A 14915-nucleotide genomic window follows, 5' to 3' on the forward strand; every position below is an offset into this window, starting at 1 on the left:
TAGGAATAAATTAGTATTGATTAGAAATATAGAACTAATTAGAAAATTAAAAAACATGAGAATGTAATGAAATTTATTAAACTTGTCGTAATTGCAATAAAATTTAATTACTTAATCAAACGCAATAAATACTTATTTTATTCACTTCTGAAAGTAGGTACATAAATATTTTTAACACATCATTTTGTAAGTAAATTATTACAATTATCCCAGTAATATAAAGTATGATGCGAGCGCCACATATCCTGTACATACAGAATGTACTTAAATAATCAGATATGAGTAATACAAAAGTATAGAAAAGAGGCTTCGAAGTTGATAAAAAAAGGTTTTAATAATAGTATACAAAAATAAACGCTTTTGTAATTAGCTAAACTAAAAGGTAGAAAATAATTTGTTTAAATTCAAAAAAATCATTTTATCGCAAAAAAGCGTGGAGTGCTGAATTTTAATTATTGTAAATCTTAATATATATATTTCTTGTGAGCGTGTGTATGTAATTGAACTCCTCCTAGACGGCTGGACCGATTTTGATGAAATTTTTTGTGTGTGTTCGTGGAGATTCGAGAATGGTTTAGATTTACAATTTGGTCCAGTACAACTGTTTTTGAGGGCTCCGTACCAAAAAAATGAAATTTCATTAAATGGTGGGAGCGCATATAAATCATATCACATTATGTATACTATGTGTACTATGTATTTTTAATTGTATTCAGGTATTGTCAATAGGCATTTATTAGAGCCATATGCGAGCGCAGCGAGCTCTACTATCAAAGGTCAGGCCAAAGGTCGAAGGTCAGGCCACTCCAATAAATAGGAGTTAAATTGGGGTTTAGTGGGATGGGTTTAGCGGACAGGCTAAACGTAGTATAGGTATTCATGAATTGGAGTTACGTTTTTACGGGACAACGTCCGTCGGGGTCGCTAGTATTATATAAGCAGATATTGGTAAGAGTCATTACAAAATATCTTAAAAAGCACCCCACGCTTGTGGGTTGATTTACACAAAATACACATTTTATAAAAAATTGTTTTTTTTAGTTTTTTAAAGTATTTAACTATTATTTATTTTGTGTTTTTTAATTTTATCAAAAATTCAGTATAAATATAGTGGGAGCGAAAATAAATGTGTATATTTTCAGATATGGAAATCGGTAATCCTGAAAATCCTGATCAAGATAATCAAATATAGTTAATAAATTATTGTATTGCCATCGGTCCTTGATAAGTGTGCCAAATATCGAGTTAATCATGTTCAAAGTATTGATATTGATATCATTGACAGGTATTCAAAACTTGATGCAGACTTCTCCGTACGTCTATTGGGACCTACATATAAATTTTTCTAGAACATCGATAACTAGTAAATTTAGTAAATTATGATAAACATATATCATTTAAAATCACAAATATAATTTATGACTTTCACTGATTCATAAATAATATTTTCTGACTAACAAATAAACACATGAATTAATATAAAAGGTTTGTAACAATAAATTTAAATAAATAAATATTTAAATTTGTTCAGATGGTGATAATATGAAGTCGAATGATATTATCTTTTCTTTTTTTTGTTAATATACCATTTATAATAACAATACATATATATCATTAAACAAATAAATATGAACTTTGTTATTTAATAAAATGATAATAAAATATATTTCTTTTTATGAAAAAAAAAAAAATGGGCATAAATTAGAGATATAATTAATCAATTTTACGAATTTCCAATCTATTTCACTTCTTGTTTGCATTTTATAGTCACTTCATAATAAAAAATCGATTTTTTCCCCTATTGATAGTTCTATCAAAAAGTGGATACAAGCTATTTTTAATTAAATTAATTTTAATCAATTTATTTCATGATTTTCCATGAATGACTCGCACGCATAGTCTAAACCGCTGATCCTAGAGACCTGAAACTTGGAAGGAGTGTTCTTTGTGTAACGTAGGCATCCGTTAATTTAATTCCGAAATTTAATCCCTAAGTGGGTGAAAAACGGGAGCCAAATTTGTATGGAACAACGCAATTCTTTGGTCCAATCTACTTTTAATTTTGCATACACATTCTTTAACAGAATGGATGGTAGACGTGTTTCGTATTTAATTGAAATTTGGTTATCTTGGCCAAATGTGGAAACCAGTTAAATTTTGAAAATTATTGCAGTTACGTTAAATTTGACAAGAAATTTAAAAAGTATGACCCAAAATTAGTTGAATTACATACTTGGTTTATTTAAATAGGATTAAATTTGAGTGTGACAGAGCAAAATCAAATTTTTTGGATTTTAATGACGTCATAGAGTATAAAAAATCAATTTTATAGATATCTTGGCCAAACTTTGTTCGATTTGAATGAAATTTTTTTTTGAAACATACTAATTTTTGGTCGTATTTACCGTTTTTCTTGTTGTTAAGTCGCTTATACTACTCATTTGGCCAAATGTAAAACCCATTATAGTTAAATTTTAAAAAATATTGCAGTTACGTTAAATTTGACCAGAAATTTAAAAAGTATGGCCCAAAATTAGTAGAATTACATACTTGGTTTATTTAAATAGGATAAAATTTGAGTATGGTAGAGCAAAATCAAATTTTTTGGATTTTAATGACGTCATAGAGTATAAAAATTCCATTTTTTGGGTATCTTGGTCAAATTTTCTACATTTTAAATGAAATTTTTTTTGAAACATACTAATTTTTGGTCGTGTTTTCGTTTTTCTTGTTACTAAGTCGCTTATACCACTCATTGTGCCAAATCTGGAAACGATGATAGCTAAATTTTGATAAATATTGCAGTTACGTTAAATTTGACTAAAAATTTTAACATAATGGCCCGAAATTAGAAGAATTACATACTTGGTTTATTAAACGGGGTTAAAAAGGAGTAGAAATTTATTTGTGGGTGATTTGCATCGAAGTTGATACCAATACTCCTAAGTGCTTTTAAATTTAAATAACAGGCTATAATTTAAATAACGCAGCTTAATTTAAATAACGCAGTAGTCTTTGTTTTTTAAGTTGAAATTATCCAGCGAAAATATATTTTTCAGTTTATCTATGGAATTCGTCGTTAAAAAACATAGATTCGAAATCATTAAATTATATTTATCAAATGTTTATAACCTCAACTAAGGAAAATACTATTTTTTAATTTATAGCACAATAAAAGCTTGTAGTTACTTAAAAAAATATTATTACTTTTTTTATAGTCGAAACTTACGTCTATAAGTATTTTTTATTTTATATAATTAAATAATTATTGGACTTAAATAACTGTTAATGTGAGTATGATTTTATGTAAATAAAATATCTAATTTTGACATATTTTTTTAATCATAATTAATAATGTAAATCATAATATACTTAATTCATTCACTCTATCACAATTTTTTCATTTTTATGTATTATCTACAAGAGACTATCATCATAACCACAAAAGAAGACACTTCAAACTTTTATTTCAAAAACAATACTAATAATCACTTATAAAAATGTAGGTATAACACATGAATAACAATAGTTAATTGTTTCATTATAACATAATTAATAACATTAATTTATTATGTCTATACGTACATGTGAATTTTTCTAGATTTTTGATCTAGTTATTTTTAATAATTTGAGTATGTTGTACCTAGTAACTTAAATAAATTTTTCAATTAACCTAATAGCGTCATATTGTCACTAATATCCATCACCTTAACTAAAATACATACTGCTGTTTTTTGTTTACAAAATTTTGTGCGTTTGGCCAGGTTAAACAATTTTATCGAATTCATTTGATTTAAAATCGAATTTTCTTTGCCAAAATATATTATCAACACTTAAGAAACAACTAACAAAAAAAAAATTGATAATTTAATCATTTAAGCATAATACATAAATTACATATAAAACTGGAAACATGAACTCCGTATGCCGGACGAAAAAATTATACATATTAAAGAAAATTTCGATAATTTAAATAAATAAATAAAGCAGCAAAGTTATTAAAAAATATTTGGCATGAACTCAGTCATATGATTCATAAAAAAATTGTGTTGAAATATCATAAATGTTTAATTGAACAATTAAATGTTTATATAAAAAAAAACTGTAAATTTGTTTTAGGTATTAATTGCTTTAGCTAAAATGGTTTAATATTTTTCAATGCCAAATATTTTCGCATAAAATTGAAAACAATTTTGTATTATTAAAAGACGATAACGTCTTTTTTTTGTGAATATACCGTGTGTTTAAGTTTATTGGCTTAATACATACTGTCAAGTGGAAAAACTAATATAAATTAAATGTTTTAATTGAAAATTAGGAAAAATAAAAACAGACAGCTGCCTGAAATTATACTAGGCTAGTAAGTTGTAGGTAAATAAACTTGTTGCCTACTAGTAAGTAGGCAATAAGTTCCGTTACGTCTAAACCTTCCAACATTGGTAAAACTGATAGGAAATATATTTTCCTATTTAAATCTTGGTTTAAAATTCTTTTTTTTTTAAATGTATCCCTGGCGAAACAAGTAGGTTTTGCATTTAAAATACATTTTGAATACGAAGAGAAAACAGCGCAGAACTTTTAGATTTGCGTTATTGCTTAAGAAATCTTCCTCGTCCATATCACCTCCAACATGTTAACCACAAAAATGTTTTTCAATAGCAATTAACAAAGCCATAAAAATGTAATGACAACAATAATGATAAAATAATTTAATATTTAATAAAAAAATGTCTTGGGGATATTGTTTAATAAGTTCCGCGTAAACAGTGTTTAAATATTATAAATAACTTAAATTACCTATAATAACCAAGTATTGTTTGGTAAGAATATTAACATTTTGCTTGTGGCAGTAAATTTTTTATTAATTTTTTTTTTTCAATGAAGACGATATAACATTAAAAAAAAAATTGAAATTAGCGAAGCTGATGGGTATCAAACTAGTTCTCCATAACCATTTCTGTTTACCGAACAAATAAGATTATTATATATTCTTTGATCAGACTGAGTTTTCAATATGGAACAAAAACCATCAGTTTGTGAACACCGCGAATATCGTTCGAACCCTAGAAATGATACAATTATTAGATGATTTTTATTTATTATTGTAGAAGTTATAATTACTTTATATCTTGTAACCTAATCAAATATTGGAATGAAGCTATGTTACTTTCTCGACGACAAGGGATTTGTAATGAAAAAGGATTTTCTTGTCAAAAACAACCAACTTTTGAAGTGCAGCCACACAATGTACAGAAAATACTATCACATGGTTTTTTTATACATTGAAATTGTAATATGTGATTAATTACGAGAAAATTTCAAATAAATTCATTAAAAAAATTCAAATAATTTATATACATCAATTTATTTTAACAATTACCAACAAAATATAATAAAAAAAAGTTTCTAGAATAGTTTTTTATTAATTCTATAACATATTATAATGAAAAATGGATATAGTTGGCTAAATTTAAAATAAATCACACAAAAATTTAAGACACAATAAAACATTATAAAATTAATTAAAATTCGCAATGGTTCATCCACACTGACAACTTAATAAGGAAGATCATTATTATTATTATTATTATTATTATTATTAAATTTTTGATAGAAAGTTACTTTTATCTTCCCGAAAATTTCATAATAATAATATTTTTAAGTTATCACATGAAAACGATATTAAAATAATTTTTCTTTAATGCATTTGTTGCCAAATTGTTGCAATCATAGATCAAATTTTTAATATCATTCTTAAATTTTAAGTAATTATAATAGGCAAATTTTTAGACAATGAATTTTTGCCTAATTTATTTTAAGATCATTATAATCTTGTCTCTATGGCTACGGCTACATTAATTACATCTATCAATTATTAAATAATATCATTTAAAAAAGTACATGCAAATTTTTCATGAAAGTTTTGGTGAGAGACAAAACTCATAAAACTATAAAATCCGTTAAACTGAGGACGATTTTTCCTTTTCCTTTAAAGAGCTTTTAAATTGCGGTAAAAAAATAAGGTTTGAACAAGACATAATACAGGATTGTAAATTACTATTTTTAAATAAATTTATATTTTTAAGTACCTAAAGATAAACAAGCATTAAACTAATTTTTTTGTACTATTTAATCATGATTTTATCGAGAACGCTAATGGATATGAAAAATATATCAGTAATATTTTTCGTAGTAAATCGATTGACCTTTCTTTGCTTGTAAAATTTTGATATATCATTGTTTTTAGGAGGTTAGTTAGTTGTAGTTATTTGGTCAATTTTTCCCTAGGGAAGCCATCCTCGTTTGGGGAGAGAGCTCTCTCCCCAAACTACATATACAAAAATATGATTTTTGAAGTATAAAACATCCTTTGGGGAGAGGGAAGCCATCCACAAATTTGACCAAATAACTACAACTAACTAAACTCCTATGGAAAAAAATTTAGTTCTGTTCTGTTCCCAAAGACCATATTCACCACGACTTATATTATTATTATTATTATTATTATATATTTTATTATTTTAGTTCCGACTAATTGATTATTGTTGATAATGTTGTTGTAGGTAATTCATCTCAAGGTTATTAATATACCACAAAAAAATTATATTGTCGGTACATATAATACCTACATCATCGGCATCATAATTATCATCATATCGCTCATTATTTCGACAAAACTTTATTTTAAACAAAAAATTGAAACAAAAAAAAAATTTACATCATCCGGATTTGTATGGTTATTATACATACCACAATATTTTTGAAGTTATTTTTGTTGTTATATTGAAAATGACAACTAAAATAGGTTTATCCGTATATAATTAAATAATTACTGGGAATTTTATCGAATTAATTTTTTTAATATTTCGAGAACTTTTTTATTATGTAATAGCCACACAGAAATAATTTATAATCATAGAAAAATATAAACAAATTCTAATCGTACGTTTAGAATGTTATCTCTGTACAAATATTTTAAATTCGCGATACTTACTTGCGATATTAATTATAACATTATTAATTTTGTTTTTAATAATTTCATAAAGCGAGTGGTTATGAGACCGAAATCCATTGAGGAATTACTGCTGTTGGAGCCCATTCCACCTTCCTTAATATTGATTTTTATTTCTCACTTTAATGTATTATACAGAACGTATTAAAATCACCGGACCAAACCCGGTATGACATTAACGTTAACGATAAATTCTTTGATAAAATTATAGTTATCAAGTTTAAGAATTTCCCAACTTTTATTAGGCTAAATTTAAAACAATAATATTAACGTTTATCGTTTGGTTCAAGGACGTCAAAGCTCGCTAGCTTTTAGGGTACAGAGCCCTAAGCCCGCATTTGATACATATCTCAAGGCAATTGGTCTTTTGTCTTTTCATTCAATGGTAAAATCAGATGAACCTAGTAAGTATGGTTTACATTTGTCGCCTCCAAACCAAAAAAAGGGGGGAGGGGTTATAAGTTTGATCGCTATGTATGTCTGTCTGTCTGTCTGTCTGTGGCATCGTAGTGCCTAAGCAAATTATGTATTTTAATATTTTTATAAATATATATCCATAATATTTTGAAATGGCAGTAAGAAAGTATTAAAATTCAAAACAATTCATTAGAAATAAAATATATATTTTAAAATGAATTTTAAATATAACACTTTTTACCTACCGCATGTAATTTAACAGAATATACCTCCTAGATAGGTAATATGAGTCCATTGTATTTATATTCTTATTATTTATTGATATTTTATAAATATGAATATACCTACAAAGTTATACCTATTAATTTTTAGCGCTGAAAGAATAGCCATTTATATTATTCTGTCCGAATTAGATATAAATAGCGCTGATTTTCTTAAGTAAAAAATAATAGTCTAAAAAAACTAAAAAAACACTCTTTTGTAACTAACTAGCTGAACTAAAAAGTAAGGAAATAATTTCTAAAAGAATGATTAAGAAAAAAATCGTTTAATCGTAAAAAAGCGTGGGGTGCTACATTTCAATTATTGTAAATATTTTATTGACAGGTGTAGATTTATCTTGAAACATCTTGTATAATTGAGAGGTTCCTGTGATCAGCTCTTGGACTAATTCTAAGAGCTAAGATATTGGTGATTTTCTTATAACATTATGTAATTAATGTAACATATAACCTTCAATTCTTAAAAATTATGGACGATAATGCCTCTATATGTAAGTATTACAATTATGACAAATGTATGCGCATATTATGGTTAATGAACACGTGGTACATGTATACAGAATGTTTATATGTATATGTATATACCTATTCATGTATATTATGTTAGTACACTCAACTTGGATTCACCTCCCATTTTTTGCAAACAAGCTAAATTTCGGTGACGTATAAAGTTTGGTTCGCAGAATCTCAACAAATAAAAGGATGGCATCTGTAATATGAGTCCAAAATAAAAACTTTGTGCGTTTCCTTTCCAGATAATTTTTATTTCAAATAACTCTAAACTATAACTAAAACTATTTGAAAAAAAAAAGTTGTAGGTACTACTGATTTAAGGAGATCCATGCACCACTTTAATCAAATAATTTCCATAAAGAAATAATACTTTCGAATCTTTTTTTAATATAAATGTGTAAAAAATGTTTTAAATTTATTAATTATGTTTCACGCGAAACTTAAAAAAAAAATTAACTAATAAAATTTAACAAATTGACTATTATAACAAGTGAAACAAACAATTGACTGAGTTAATTGTTGAAATACCATGCATAGTCAGTGTTGATTTCTTTATCACATTACACATTCAAACATGTGACACATACATAACTGATAATCAAGTATAGTACATATTATAAAATTTCCGTCTAATTGGCGCCCTCACGGGTAAACAGTGATGTTTACGAAAAAATGTTTCAAACAAAAGTTGTTTAATTTTTGATAAGGAACATTTTTTATATTTTAACTTTTGTTCTATCTCTAACGGTTTACAAGATGGGTCCTACGGACCCAAGACCCAATTGACCTATGATACTCATTTACGAACTTGACCTCACTTTTTACGTCCTGACAAACGGAAATGGACTAATTAGGTGATTTTATGAACATATATGACAAAATTTTTTCCTAGCATCATTATTTTTAAGCGTTACAAACTTGGGACTAAACTTAATATACTATGTATATTTCATACATACATGTTATAAAAATATAATCTATAAATATATAGGAGACTTTCTATAGATATAGATAGATAGATAGATAGGTAGTCACTCATCACGATATCTCTGGAACTATAAGACCTAGAGACTTGAAATTTGGCAGGAATATTCCTTTTGCCAAGTAGAGGTCAGCTAAGAACGGATTTTACGAAATTCCACCAACAAGGGGGGTTGCGGGGGTGTTCATGAATAAAAAATTCATATTTTTCAATTATGGCTTTTAATAGTTCAAAACTTGGTCAGAATGTTTTAAATTACATTTAGAAATTTTTTTAACCTTCGGAGGGTAGAAAGGTGTAGCGAGAAAGTGGGAAGGAAATATCAAATATTTACAAATATACCTAAGTGGGGTATCAAATAAAAGAGCATGACGTGTACATTACAAAACTGTTATCCAACGCAAGGAAATGTGGAGGAAGGGGTGCAAGTGGGGATGTTGCCCAGCAAAGCGGGCGGTTAACAGCTAGTGCCATATGTATGACAACACTGCTTACTGCTACAGTATGTTATGTTTTGATCAATTCAATTTTATTTTTATGAAAACATACCAATGATGAAATATTTTTGATGATGGGCAAAAATTCCAACCCTTAGTCTACCCTGCTTGTAAAACTTCCTTAAATGACTGTAGTATATATGTATATATGTATGTATGTATGTATGTATGTATATACCTAGGTATGTATGTACATATTTTATTTATTTAAATTATGTATTATACAAGCAAAAACACTTTCATTTCATAATATTAACATTAAGTTAGTTATAATATTATTTATATTGTTTATATTATTTTAATAAAACAATTATTATTGTTACAAAATAGCTACATGGTCTAATAGGAATTTCCGCATTGTGTTAAACAAATAATATTTGTTTTAATTGTTTATTGGCTATTTAAGAAGAATTATAATATTATAAAATAAAATTTTACTAATTCAGTTGATATAAGCAAAGACTATTTTATATATTCACCTTTATTATGTAAACAAAACAATAAAAGGTTAATGAAACTAGCACAAATATAACTAATTACAAATTATTGTTAATTTTGTTATAAACTTAAAAACAACCATGTTCGATATTCACAGTATTCGGAGAGGTTTTTCTAAGACATATAATATTCATTTTTCATTTAGAAGAAAATGGACGGGGACTACCTTTCGTACACTTTCCACGAAAATTTCTGAAATTCTCCTAGAGAATTTTTGTTTTTTGGAATCCACATGCTTTGAAACGAATTTTCACAAAAATTATCCCTTAAATTGATTTCTTTGATCCCTTTAAAATTTTACATGGGTTTAGTATGAAATTAGAATCAATATATTCATTATTTGAAGTTGCAAAAGAGTACGATTTAAAAATTTCAGCTTCGTTTTTGCATAGCATAGTTATGGGCAGACGATCAAAATTTTGCTTGTAATATAAATATTTCTAAGTGTTACAAACTTGGAACTTAACTTAATATACCTTTTCTGCTATTATGTAAATTTAAAACAAGTGAAAACAAATAATTGACCGTGTCAATTATTGAAATATCCTGTATAGAAAGTATTGAATACCAGTGTTTGCATTATTTTTAATAAATTATAAAAGTTAAAAAAATCAACACAATTATGGAGGTGTTTCGGCCGCATGTTTTTCGAAAATTCCCAAATTATTGTATTGTTTTTCGAAAATATTGGGAGTTTTCGAAATATTGGAAGTATTTTCTAAAACTTTTCTTCGTTTTTTTAAAATCTTTCCCAATACCACTAATTGGTGCCATCTGCAAATTTGGCCTGTGATTCTCATTAAGGAACTCATACTCACTTTTTACTTCCTTAGCTCGCTATACAAATTTTAGCTTGATCTCTTTTTTTTTTCAGTTATTGAGTCGCAAAAAGGCTAGTGGAAGGATAACCGGAAATTAACTAATTAGGTGATTTTATGAATCCGTTCATATATATCAGGGTAACAGGGTAAAAAAATACGCGTATATTAGGGTCTCTTGGAGCAATGTCAAGCGTTCTTACCAACTGGGCTCTAGCATATTATGCAATTTTTTAAACTTAACAAATCCAAGTGATCCTGTTTCGATTTCTAAAATACGTGTATTTCTTTCAATTGTCTTTAAGGTATTTCCAGCATGGTATTTGCAGTTTCTATGTTAAAGCAATGGTACAATTTTTTTTTCGACAGAATTTAACGAAAAATTAAATTTAAGAATTTAATAATGCTTACTATTAATTCCCAAAGTTTCAGAAATTTTGACCGTTTAAAATGGGAAATAATTATGCCAACGTCCCAATTTCGATCAATTTACGTCAAAATTAATATCTCGAAAGTGAAAATTAATTTCTAAATTTTTTTTTTAGAATTGTATTGTATAAACATTTTTTTCTACTTTTTCTTCAATATATAATAATATCATAAAAAATAGTTGGAGAGACCGGACATTTTACATGCTTTAAATGGGACATGACCCTCAAAATCGCGAACTTTGTCTTTAAATATCTCGCGATCTAAACGGTCAAAAATTATGAAATTTTAGGAATTCATAAATAAAGCTATTATAAACCCGAGAAAAAAAATTCGGCCAAATCTGTCGAAAAGTGATTTCATGCTGGTACTACCTTAATTAAGATTAACTTGAGAACATATTTGTCTTTATAGTTGACGTTATTGTATCATAAACATTAATAATAATCGTAAATCGACTTTTCTGTTAAAATTTGTATGCACAATTGTAAACAAATGGAAAATAATAAGTATGAAATACTTAATAAATACAGTAAGGGTATAAAAATAATGTAAGACCTGTTATAATACATCAGAATGGCATGAAACACATTAAAAGAATTAATACCGATGACAGTATGTTTATAAGCTTTGTTTCAATTAGAATATTTATATTTATACTTTCAAATATAGTTTAATATTTATATGCGTCATAATTAAAGGTATATAAATTGAAATGAAACCTTTTACCTTGCCAAAAGGCATTTGCGTGTATCAATTATTATTAACATAATATAAAAAGTAATATTAATGATTTTACTTTTTATTAAAAAAAAATTTAATTTTTATTTGTAAATAATAAGAAGAAAATTATTTATTTTACTTTATTACAATTATCGTACAATTTTTTTATCAAAAGTATATAAGGTGTAAAAAATTATTAACAAGGTCATAATTTTTACAATTTAAAAAATATCAAACCATTTTTGTCTTGTGACACAAAATTATGCAATTTATGCGAGAAGTATTTTTTTTTTTTAATTTGTTTAGTTTTTTCCTACATAAATATTAAACAATTCGTCGTGTAAGTATTATCAATCGGCGATAAAGTTTTAATTAATAGTTTTGAATGAATATTATTAATACACAAAAAAAAAATTATATAATAGCTGCGACATTGAAATTGAATACGGAAACTAATTTTACAATAAACATTTTAGTGTGGCCAAATTGTTTATATTTTAACAATAATGAGATCGTACAGTGAGCTACTATCCATTGTTGCTTATGGGCAGAACAAAACGTAGAAATTTTTTTAAATCGGTTACTCACCATTAATTTCCTTTCTTTTTATTTTTTTATGTCTTAACGGTGTTCTCAAAAAATGGGTGTATGCAAATATTTTAGCCTTTCAAATTTTGAGGGTGGATGATTCTTATAGAAGGTGGGTAAACTATGAGTAATATTTTTCGATATATACCATAGTTTATGAAATATTGATGCCTAAAGATTTGGAGAGAATCACCTAATAGAAAAATTGAGCAGGTACTTCGGAGATCAATTCTGCCATGATAATCGTGTTCAACTCCAAAAACCCACAAGATTGCTTATGCAAATTGCATATTTTTTAATTTCTTATAAATTAATTTAGGTCACAAAATTTGCTGACGCTCTAAGGAATCGAATGTCGAAAACCGCATACAAAGTATTTTGTTTCTGCGACTAGCAACATCACTTTTATAAATAATTGACTGTAATAAACCGTCAGCTCATATTGAAGCGAAATTTCTATCATGGTTCTTTTAGTCTCATATTTAGAGGATTAGGTAATTTGATAATAAAAAAATATGCTTATTTGATTACGGCTCGAGTGTCGAATTTATGGAAACTCCAAAGTAATCTTTACAATTATTTTGCTTCATTATGGGTTCGCTGTCTAAAATTTAAATTTCATAACGTTTATAATGATAATAAAATAACTATAATTAAAGTTTAGTGGAATAAAATAATGATATAGAAAAATTTTGTTATTGTTATGTTAAAAATGGATACATCTACCCTTAACATGACAACTATAAAAATTGAAACATTTGTTATATAAGCGTGGAAAAATGTTCATGAGTCCGATAAAATTTCCGAGTCTTATCAAACATTTTAAAAATTTAAAAATATTGATATATATTATTAATAATATTTATTGTACTATATTATATTATGTAAATTCATTCCAGAATAAATATCTATTCTTGAAAAGTACAGACATAACGAGTCTACACACGCATAGAATTTTCACATATTAAATTCTTTGTGTATCATTGAATTCTGTACTTTTTAAGAATAATTGACATTTTTAAAATACATGTATAAGTGATTTGATCTTTTCTAATTTGAGTTTTTTTTTAAATTTGTATAATGAATAATGTTTTCCTCATAAATCTCAACGGGTCAAGTCGGGAAATGAATGCCACAAATCTCGAAATTATACGACTAGGAAATAAGCGGCGAAAAAAAGGCATAGAGCCATCGTACACTCTGTTGAAATCACAATTTTTGAAGAATTATATCTCAAATTTTATTTTATTTTCTTACAATAAATTTCAAAACAATATACGCTGACTTACGGACAGACAGACAAACAGGTACAACAATGGTTCTAAAAAGATTCCGTTTCTACATTGAATATCCAAAACTAGAGTCTACATGGCCGAGCGGTCTAAAGCGTTTGTCTTTGTCTGTTTGTCCATTTAGAATTAGGTTGCGGGTTCGAATCCAGGCAGCGACAGTGTAAACAATTTATAACTAATGGGAGTGCAGAATTGATCACATTATCGTCGCTTGGATAAGAACTCCACCCACATCAAAATGTAATTGTAAATATGTTTGTAATTAAATAAATAAAGATTAACAAATAATGATGTGGGTGGCCTCTGTTATAGGCGTATATGTCAGAGAAACGGAGGTTAAACCCCAATATTATTATTATTATTATTATTATTATTGGATATCCGAAACTTAAAAAATTAGCCAAATGACGATTCTCAATTTTGTTATTAGAATGAGAATAAGATAAGTATAACTGTACAATTTCGTTACAAATACATGTAACTGTTACCAGGCATGCTATACAACTATACTTGAGTTATTCTTACCGAGGCCAACATTGAAAAAAGCAAATTACGTTTTTAAAGCACACAATTTAATTTAATTTGGTTCGATCTTTTAATTATTATTTAAAATAATTGATATTTAGCAAAAATATACATTTGAATCAATTAAATTGTACTTTTAGAAGTTCAAAAAGATGGCAACGGTAAAATAACTAAAGTTTGATCAAACAGATAGCGTTTCTACTTGATTGTTTGAAGTAGGTGAATAAATTAAATTCCATGTTTAATTTTAATTATAAAATTAATTTGATTATAATTATTGATTTTACGTATGAATTAAATCAACAAATGTATAGCTATGACGACTTTAATTCAGATAATA

General features: G+C 26.6%; 1 protein-coding gene across 2 annotated transcripts in view; it reads right to left on the reverse strand.

Annotated features, from left to right (window-relative positions):
• The window catches only part of LOC123295398 (UNC93-like protein), a 124726-nt gene that overhangs the window by 49719 nt on the left and 60092 nt on the right, over positions 1 to 14915 (reverse strand). The gene's annotated exons all lie outside the window — the stretch shown is intronic.

Source organism: Chrysoperla carnea, chromosome 3 (genome assembly GCF_905475395.1).
Source record: "Chrysoperla carnea chromosome 3, inChrCarn1.1, whole genome shotgun sequence".
In the NCBI taxonomy this organism is placed as follows: domain Eukaryota; kingdom Metazoa; phylum Arthropoda; class Insecta; order Neuroptera; family Chrysopidae; genus Chrysoperla; species Chrysoperla carnea.